This window comes from Esox lucius, chromosome 11 (genome assembly GCF_011004845.1).
Source record: "Esox lucius isolate fEsoLuc1 chromosome 11, fEsoLuc1.pri, whole genome shotgun sequence".
In the NCBI taxonomy this organism is placed as follows: Eukaryota; Metazoa; Chordata; class Actinopteri; order Esociformes; family Esocidae; genus Esox; species Esox lucius.
The window spans coordinates 661,125-671,359 of NC_047579.1; the positions used below are offsets into that span (position 1 = coordinate 661,125).

General features: G+C 39.8%; 1 protein-coding gene across 2 annotated transcripts in view; it reads left to right on the forward strand.

Moving 5' to 3' along the window:
- Positions 1-10,235, forward strand: part of rcn3 (reticulocalbin 3, EF-hand calcium binding domain) — a 30,105-nt gene that overhangs the window by 18,916 nt on the left and 954 nt on the right. The gene's annotated exons all lie outside the window — the stretch shown is intronic.

A 10,235-nucleotide genomic window follows, 5' to 3' on the forward strand; every position in this document is an offset into this window, starting at 1 on the left:
TTGGTGCAGCAAGTGGATGTTCTATATAAAAACATACAAGCACCCGTATCAATATAAGAGTGTTTGAATGAGTAGGCACATTCTTAAAAAAGCATGAAGTATTGTATATTCATAAAGTACTTGGCCTTGAACTCACAACCCTTGGATGCAGTGACACAGCTTCTCTGACCACTGAGCAATGCACCAGCTTGTATTCTCCAGCGATCTATTCACCATCGTGCCTGCACATGTTTTAATGGACTTTTTAGATCTCTGAGTATGCAATCCATATGCAAATCAATTAAAAATGTTAAATACCAGTTCTCAACTGTAACATAACTAATAGCTTATGCCTCAAAAGTATGGAACATTTATATTATTCCCCACAAACTTTGCTTTTGTAACCAGGACAATGATATTTTGACCTATTTTCCAGAACGCTTCCAGATAGATTTAGTGCTGAGTAAACTTGGAATAACTTCTAGAAGTATAAAATCTACCATAAGCAGGACTGGCCACAGCGGACCAAGTTCTCTGTGGGGTGGAACAATGTCAAGACCCCTGGAAGGTGCTGATGCCACCAATGCACATCAAATTAGGGCTTATGAAACAATTTGTTAGAGCTCTATATACGGAGTCAGCAGCCTTTGAGTACCTTCAAGACTTCTTCCCTAAGCCGTCTGAGGCAAAGTTATTGTTATAAAAAGTTATAAATATGAAAAATGTTAAAATGAAGAGAAGGGAAGTAAGGTTGACTGATAAAGAACAAATAGGATTAACTGAAGATTAGAAATGGGACATTAAAGTTTAAGAAAATATTGATGGGCATAGAAGAAGGTCGATTAAGGATTGAAATATTTTTTATTTTGGGAGGGGAGGTCTGGATATAGTGTGGCCTAAATATTTTGAATTTTATTGTACATTTATTTTTATTTATTTAATTATTTTAAAGAAAGATTTTGAATAAAGGGGACATAAATTATTGTACTTTGATTTTGTCTTGTAGCATATTAACCGTGCTTTTAAAATATGCACAAACCTATTGATGTCTGACTTACATTTGCTTTAGTTTTTTTTAATATAAATTTTACTGATTTAGGCCCATAGTACTATTAACTTTTTTACCTGGAAATAAAATACTGTCCTCTAGTTATGACCTGGAGAAAAACATTTGTCTTCCTCACATTTTAAATCAAACCTACGCCCCTGGGATCATCAGTGCATAAAGGCCCGGAGTTTGCTAAACAGGCCTAGCATTTGGATTGGAGTCTGCAGGTTTGGTCACAGGTCATGAAATAAAGCTGTTTGAAGACGCACAACGTTGAGAATCAAGTTAGATACATGAAGAGACAATAATTAACTTCACCCAGGGTTTTTTTGCCAAAAAACAGTCTGCCTTGGAGAAAAGGCTGACACTTGCCTGCAAGTACAGTAGACTTTGCAGCAAGAAAATAACCCCAAGCAAAAATTAATTCACAAGAAATTCACAAAGAAATAGTTAACTGGCTAAAAGAAACGACAGCTGGCAATGGAAATACAGTGGGGCAAAAAAGTATTTAGTCAGTCACCAATTGTGCAAGTTCTCCCACTTAAAAATATGAAAGAGGCCTGTAATTCATCATAGGTACACTTCAACTATGAGAGACAAAATGAGAAGAAAATAAATCCAGAAAATCACATTGTAGGATTTTTTTATGAATTTATTGGTAAATTATGGTGGAAAATAAGTATTTGGTCAATAACAAAAGTTAATCTCAATACTTTGTTATATACCCTTTGTTGGCAATGACAGAGGTCAAACGTTTTCTGTAAGTCTGCACAAAGTTTTCACACACTGTTGCTGGTATTTTGGCCCATTACCCCATGCAGATCTCCTCTAGAGCAGTGATGTTTTGGGGCTGTCGCTGGGTAACACGGACTTTCAACTCCCTCCAAGATTTTCTATGGGGTTGAGATCTGGTGACTGGCTAGGCCACTCCAGGACCTTTAAATGCTTCTTACGAAGCCACTCCTTCGTTGCCCGGTCGGTGTGTTTGGGATCATTGTCATGCTGAAAGACCCAGCCACATTTCATCTTCAATTCCCTTGCTGATGGAAGGAGGTTTTCACTCAAAATCTCACGATACATGGCCCCATTCATTCTTTCCTTTACATGGATCAGTTGTCCTGGTCCCTTTCCAGAAAAACAGCCCCAAAGCATGATGTTTTCACCCCCATGCTTCACAGTCGGTATGGTGTTCTTTGGATGCAACTCAGCATTCTTTCTCCTCCAAACACGATGAGTTGAGTTTTTACCAAAAAGTAAATATGACATTCTCCCAATCCTCTTCTGGACCATCCAAATGCTCTCTAGCAAACCTCAGACAGGCCTGGACATGTACTGGCTTAAGCAGGGGGACACGTCTGGCACTGCAGGATTTGAGTCCCTGGCGGCATAGTGTGTTACTGATGGTAGCCTTTGTTACTTTGGTCCCAGCTCTCTGCAGGTCATTCACTAGGACCCCCCGTGTGGTTCTGGGATTTTTCTCACTGTTCTTGTGATCATTTTGACTCCACAGGGTGAGATCTTGTGTGGAGCCCCGGATCGAGGGAGATTATCAGTGGTCTTGTATCTCTTCCATTTTCTTATAATTGCTCCCACAGTTGATTTCTTCACACCAAGCAGCTTACCTATTGCAGATTCAGTCTTCCCAGCTTGGTGCAGGTCTACAATTTTGTTTCTGGTGTCCTTTGACAGCTCTTTGGTTTTGGCCATAGTGGAGTTTGGAGTGTGACTGTTTGAGGTTGTGGACAGGTGTCTTTTATACTGATAACAAGTTCAAACAGGTGCCATTAATACAGGTAACGAGTGTAGGACAGAGGAGCCTCTTAAAAAAGAAGTTACAGGTCTGTGAGAGCCAGAAATCTTGCTTGTTCGCAGGTGACCAAATACTTATTTTACAGAGGAATTTACAAATAAATTCATAAAAACTCCTACAATGTGATTTTCTGGATTGTCTTTTCTCATTTTGTCCCTCATAGTTGAAGTGTACCTATGATGATAATTACACTGTGTGTCACCAGTCCCATTTAAAAGATGTGGTTTGAATTGAAACTAGAAGCACAGAATAAGAATATCTGGACATATCCATATTCTCGATGTATCGGTCTGTCGTGGTGAAGAAAGAGCTGAGCCGCAAGGCGAAGCTCTCGATTTACCGGTCAATCTACGTTCCTACTCTCACCTATGGTCATGAGCTTTGGGTCATGACCGAAAGGACAAGATCCCGGATACAGGCGGCCAAAATGAGCTTTCTCCGCAGGGTGGCTGGGCGATCCCTTAGAGATAGGGTGAGAAGCTCGGTCACCCGGGAGGAGCTCAGAGTAGAGCCGCTGCTCCTCCACATCGAGAGGGGTCAACTGAGGTGGCTTGGGCATCTGTTTCGGATGCCTCCGGAACGCCTTCCTGGGAAGGTGTTCCGGTCCCGTCCCACCGGGAGGAGACCCCGGGGAAGACCTAGGACACGCTGGAGGGACTATGTCTCCCGGCTGGCCTGGGAACGCCTCGGTGTCCCCCCGGAAGAGCTGGAGGAAGTGTCTGGGGAGAGGGAAGTCTGGGCATCTCTGCTGCCCCCGCGACCCGGCCCCGGATGAAGCGGAAGAAGATTATGATGATGATATTCTCCATAAAGGAATGGTCAAAAATAGGGGAGAGTGGGGTAATATTCCAATTTGGACTTAAGTTGTCCCCTAGACAAGGGATAAATAGACAGAAATAAAACATATCTGCCCTTATTTCAGGATGTCCTTTCAGGTGAAATAATAAGTGCAATAACGCATTTATGACAAAGGCCCTTGAAAATATAATTTTTAGTGAATGGGTTATTAAGGAGCCATCTGGGGGTAAATTGACCAATCAATTTTAGTGTTTTTTATGAAAACCTGAACACAATTTCAAATCTGTATTTTTTCATGTATTATTTGATAATTTAATAATACAGTTGTGCTCAAAGGTTTGCATACCCTTGGAAAACTGGTAATATATATTGTACCATTTGTAAAGAAAAAATTAGTGGGCAGGCAAAACACGTCTTTTATTTCTTACGGGATTCACATTCAACTGTAGGTCATAACAAAATGGCACAATCATAAAACAAAACATAGCAACAAAGAAAAAAATTAGTCTGAATACCTTTAGTTCTCAATACTGTGTATTGCCCCCTTTAGCATTAAAGACAGCATGCAGTCTTTTGTAATAGTTGTCTGTGAGGGCCCGAATTCTTGCAGGTGTATAGCTGCTCATTGATCTTGAAAAAATGCCTCCTGGTCATGCAAAGTCTTTGGTTGTCTTGCATGAATCGCACATTTGAGATCTCCCCGGAGTGGCTCGATGATATTATGGTCAGGAGACTGTGACGACCACTCCAGAACTTTTTTTTGCTGTAACCTGCTTTAACCAGAGGGTCAACTTGGCCTTGTGCTTAGGTTCATTGTTGTGCTGGAAAAAAGTCCAAGAGCATCCCATGCGCACCTTTAGTGCAGTAGAATGTAAATTGTCTGCATGTATTTTCTGATAACATGCTGCATCCATCTTACCATACATTTTCACAACATTCCTCTTGCCTTTAGAGCTCACACCCCCCCAAAACATCAACGAGCCACCACCATGCTTTACAGTGGGGATGGTATTCTGTTCACTATAGGCCTTGTTGACCCCTCTCCAAACATAGCGCTTATGGTTGTGACCATAAACTCTATTTTGGTCTTTTCAATCCAAATTACAGAGTTCTAGAAGCTGTGAGGCGTGTCAGGGTGTTGTCAGGCATATTGTAACTGGGCTTTTTTGTGGCATTGGTGCAGTAAAGGCTTCTTTCTGGCAACTCAACCATGCAGCTAATTTTTTGTATTGTCATATTGTGCTGCTTGAAACAACCACACCGTCATTTTCCAGTGTAGCCTGTATTTCTCCTTTGGGTTTTTCTTTGTATCCTGAACAATTCATCTTGCAGTTTTGGCTGAAATCGTTCTTGGTCTACAAGAGATTTTCTTGATAATAAGTAATTGAACAGTACTGACTGTCATTTGCAAGGCTTTCGATATCTTTTTATAACCTTTTCCATCTTTATAAAGTTCTATTACCTTGTTATTGTTGAGATCATGATTTTGGGGTGTCTCATACCTCCCATTCTTCCAAAAGCCTAATCAAGGGGTATGTCATTTCACATTGTATACCTTGATTCTTTTTATCATGTACTGTCCATTGATAGCATTGAGAGACAATTTTCTGTGTCATCATCAAAGTTATTTCCTATCCTGTTAATGAATTATCCTAATCAACTGTAAGAAATGAATGTGCGCGAACCTAGCCTACGTTGTCTGAAATGATTACGGGTGTAATCTTGAGTATTCTATAATTTATATTTTGTTACCAGTAACCGTGCAACCGAATAAATTGACATAACCAACTGCCATCAACTTTTGAAGACTTTTTATTGTAAATCGTATTACTGAGACAGTCCTTTTCCACTCCACATGGCTCAGAATCTAGCCTGCCCAGTGCATCCACATGAGAGCTAACAAACTCATTGACTATTTATACTCAGACACTAATTGCAATTTAAACAGTCACAGGTGGTGGAAATTCACCTATAATTGACATTTTCACCTGTCTGTGTCACCTTGTGTGTCTGTAACAAGGTGAAACATTCAAGGGTATGTAAACTTTTGATCAGTGCCATTTGGGTGATTTCTGTTTTCATTATGATTTAAAAAGGAGCCAAACAACTATTTGATTATGAATGGCTTCATATGATCACTATTCTTAAATAAAAGATTGTTATTTTTTGCATGATCAGTCATATTTTCAAAATGAATGCCGAAATTTCACAATTTCTGCCTGGGTATGCAAACTTGTGAGCACAACTGTACATTTTATCTTTTGAAACAGTCTTGATTATTTCCTTTTATAAACATAACAAGATTGTATTTAAACTATGTTTTAATGTTTGTAGGAGGAGAAACAATGTACAATATTTCAGTTAAATCCAATCTATAAATCCAATCCAATCAAGGATAAATTAATTAATTTATAATCTATGAAGCTCAGCCACCTTATGAACTCAGATATCATAAACTTTAAAATAACTGCAGATTTTCAGTCATTACAATGTCTGGTCAATTTCAGACATTGTAACGGGTTTAGCTGAGCTTATCCCGGCACCTTGGACTATTAAAGAGCCAGGTGGGGCCGAGCCAAGAATATTTGCGAATTTACTTGAAAACAGGAAGTAGGCTACATTTCCAAATTGCATTGTGGCTCAACTAGAACTAAAATGTTGTCTAGGTGGAAGATAGCGCCGTCTGTCTATCTTCTGTCCCCTACTTTAGTTATTCAACTACTAAAACTTTAGGTAAATTATTGCAAAATACTAAACTCAGGTGTACAGACACTTGACTACCGCTTCACTTGTTAAAGATCTTAGTCAAAGAGAGAAAACGGGCCGTGAGTGTCAATGCGGTCAGCCGTGTCATAGCGCATAAAAGTAGAAACCAAGTCCATTTTCTTACATCTACACATGCAACTCATAACTGAGCTGACAACCTGACAGAAATTTTTTTTGTAGTGTTTCCTCTATACTTATATGCGATAATTAGCGTGGATAAGTTAACTGACAATGTCAATATTAAAAGTGCATTTTAATGCAGTGCGTTGATAATCATAATATATGTGTGACGAGTAGTACCATTCCATTTAGGGTCAGACCATCCCTTTCAGGAGACACCTTGGTGCCCGATTGGTAATCAGGAAGATCCCAGGGCATATCAGGTGTGGGTACTTCAGGGAGGCTTTTGTTTTGGATTGTGGGAGAACGGTCGGTGTCTTGCTTGGTGGTATAGTGACTTTTGTGTTCCAATGTTAAGGTACGTGGATACAGGGAGGCAGTATGATTTTGTGTATGTCATGGTGTATTGGGGCAGTGTATGTCTTTATAATATAATTGTAACGTTTAGGACCGACAGTCGGAATTGGAGGAAACCAGGGTGAATACTTGGACTGGACCGCTGTATTTTATGGCATCGGTAAGGCCTTATAGGTCTGGTGTATGTCTCCTGGTTAATCTTATCAAAAGTTAATGCTTGTGTTTGTTCAGCAGGACTATGCTGCCGCTGTTTTGCTAGATATTCTACCATTGTGTTACGATAGGGCGAGTGGCGTATGGAGTTTAGTGTAGTTGTGTTTACCTCAGTATTACACTAACCGATTAGTTGGTCTGTCTGTATGCTTTATTTAAGAGTTGGTTGTTGTATGGGAGTGACTTTACGGATGGGTCTAAGAGTATTATTCAGTTCTTTGAGAGTAGTCAGGGTTAGTTTGGGCTCACGGCATGTTGTGTGGTAGGATTAAATGCATTTCACTGTCACTAGATCCACCATTAGTCGGGTGTTTGCGCGTGAGCGAGTGTGTTCCCACCATAGACTGTATATATAATGGACGACGCCCTTTCGCTCTTTTCCATTGGTGAAAAATGAAGCCACCAGTGTCCTGATACGACGCTGACATCTTGGACTTGCGTCTGCGCAGATAGCGATCTTGGGACCAGTTCTGCGCAGTAGTTATGCGCAGTAGCGAGAAGGAAGTAAAGCCGTAAAGCCGCGAAATCAACGGCCTCACCCCTGTGCCCCGCCCTCAATCTCCCTCGCAGAATGCGCATACCGTAATCAATCGCAAATCCAAGTACAGTACAACCTTTGCTTGTTAAACCTAGACGATATGTTATAGCCTAACTTACATCATGTTTAACCTTAATTTAGAATAGGCCTAATACAAAAATAATTGGTAACTTCTAGCTAACGATCACCTGATAGCTATTAACATGGCTATTAACGAGGCTTGTTGTCTTTTAGCTAACGTTAGCTAGCCCATTACATTTATTTACTAATTAAATAGCTTATAAATTTAACTTACCGAAAAAAATTCAAAGATCGATTGGAAATGCCAGATCGGTTAGCACAATGTACTGCAGAACAACCCATTATGTCCGTGTGAAATTATATTAATTATAATTTTGAGATTAAATTTAAGTTCCAATCTCCTCAGTCCTCCGAAGATTCAGTGGCTCCTCGGCTCAGATAGCTGTCAATCACAGCTGTGAATCACGACGTCACACCACCGTTTTTAGAGCATTAAATAACTAACTAAAAACAAACTTATTTTAAAAACAAACTCTTGAATTTACATTAGCGTGATACAAACTACAGTAAATGACAGAAACCAGCTTCGGAAAAAATATATTTGAAGGGTAATTTAATTGTTTAGTTGGTCTCGCGTCCCATTGAATAACATGGGGAGGGCGGGGTTTATGACCTATACTGGGACCACTCACCAGGGGGCGATCGAGACGTTTTGGCTTCACTTTTCAGGGCTTGTGCGGCACGCTTGGTTCCCACAGTCACTGTAGTGCAGGGTCCTGGGTTATTAGTGAGAGTATCTCTCCCTCACCGGAAGCTCTCCCCTCATCCTTCTGTTGTGTTGTCCTTTGTCAATTGCCCTGATATAATGTGTAATACCTTTTTAATATGATCTATTGTGATGCTCATTGGTTCGGAGTCTTGCGTGGGACCAGAACGTTGCCACGAGTGGTCCGTATGGACCACCCAGGGGGTGGCTGCACGCGGTAAGCCCTTTACGCTCTTTCATATGGTCAAGATTTTTCAGTTGGTCTTTGTCGAAAAATAATTAGAGAAATGAACCATGGAATGTAATCTTCTTTGAGCCTAGTGTTAAGAATTTTGCGTGTATCAGAAACTCTGAAGAAGGACGACGCTTCGGTCCGAATGAAAATTTAGCACAAAGATTTATTAATAGAAAATTATAAGTCAAAATACATGAAATACACTGCAGCGGTCAAATATTGGCTTAACCTTCGAGCTTCCACAAAATATTCGTCCCGAATGAAGATCCAACATCGGGGGGCGGTTACTTTTTACTCTCGTGAGTAAAACCCATCTTTATTGGCTCTTCGTTGGCATGGTGACATGTTGGACGAATCTCTTTATTTTCGCTGTCCAATGAAGAAGGGCATGCTCTAAAACTCTTCCGATTTGGGGTTATTCTCGGTCATAGATCAACAGTTTCTTGCATACAGGTGTGACATCTTAACCAGGTTACAGTAATTTACATTCTATTGTCCTAACCTAGACTAGAACATCAGGGGGTTGGAGCCAGAAGGTTTTCTTCTATATGTTAATTGCTCTAACCAAGACAGGAGAAAAGTCTGAGTGAGTGTGAGACAAAAGGCGGTTTTGACCTATTCTTCCCAGAGATTAGGTGTGCAAATTACAACAGACTGTATGGCGTTTTACACATAGAAGTTATTGTATTCAATCATTTTCCCTAACCTGGCTGCAGCATACAATTTAATAAAACAACAACATAAGAATACATGGTTATTAAATCAGCATTATTTAAACTTCATTTATCTCAACACTAGCTTGCTGCAACTCCCGATTTGAAGATAAATAGTTGGATCCGTTATAACAATACTATTCTTTATAAATGTCTTGGATTTAGTTTTTGAAGGTCAACAAATGTGGGTCACCCAAGTTGGCTTGCTAATATTATCACAATAAAGACAGACAGCTGGCTAACAAATGTTTGAAAGATGATTGTAGATAAGCTAGTTAGTGGTATGTTAAAAAAAACACTAACTAAGCCAGGCTAAAAACTAGAGGGGATCGAGCTCTGGAATAGCCTACCACTGCATATTCGAAATGCCCAGTCTATACACACTTTTAAGTCATTGCTAAAGACGCACCTTTTTACTCTGGCTTTTAATCTCAGCTGAGTTGGCATTAAATGTCTGTGCTGCTATTTTGTCTGTGTCTTGTGTATCTACGTAATTTTTTACCTGTAAATTTCATGTTTTGTATACTTTATTTTGTCCTGTACAGCACTTTGGTCAACGACAGTTGTTTTAAATGTGCTTTATAAATAAAGTTGACATTGACAACGTGTCATACAGTGTCACACCTGATTTAATGTTCAAATTGTGTCAAGAGTTTACATTGCAAAAAACCTGAAGGTTGGAACGGAGCTGACAATGATCAGGTGTAGAATGTTGAATAACTTGAATTCCTCTAATAGACTTAGTCATATTGTTATCCACAATATGTTAGTATTAGGAAGGTATGGTTCCTGATGCCTTCAGAACAAATGCCTGTGTTGACATTTTGGTATAATTAAGGTTAATGGCCAGAATAATTTAACTGTGAAATAG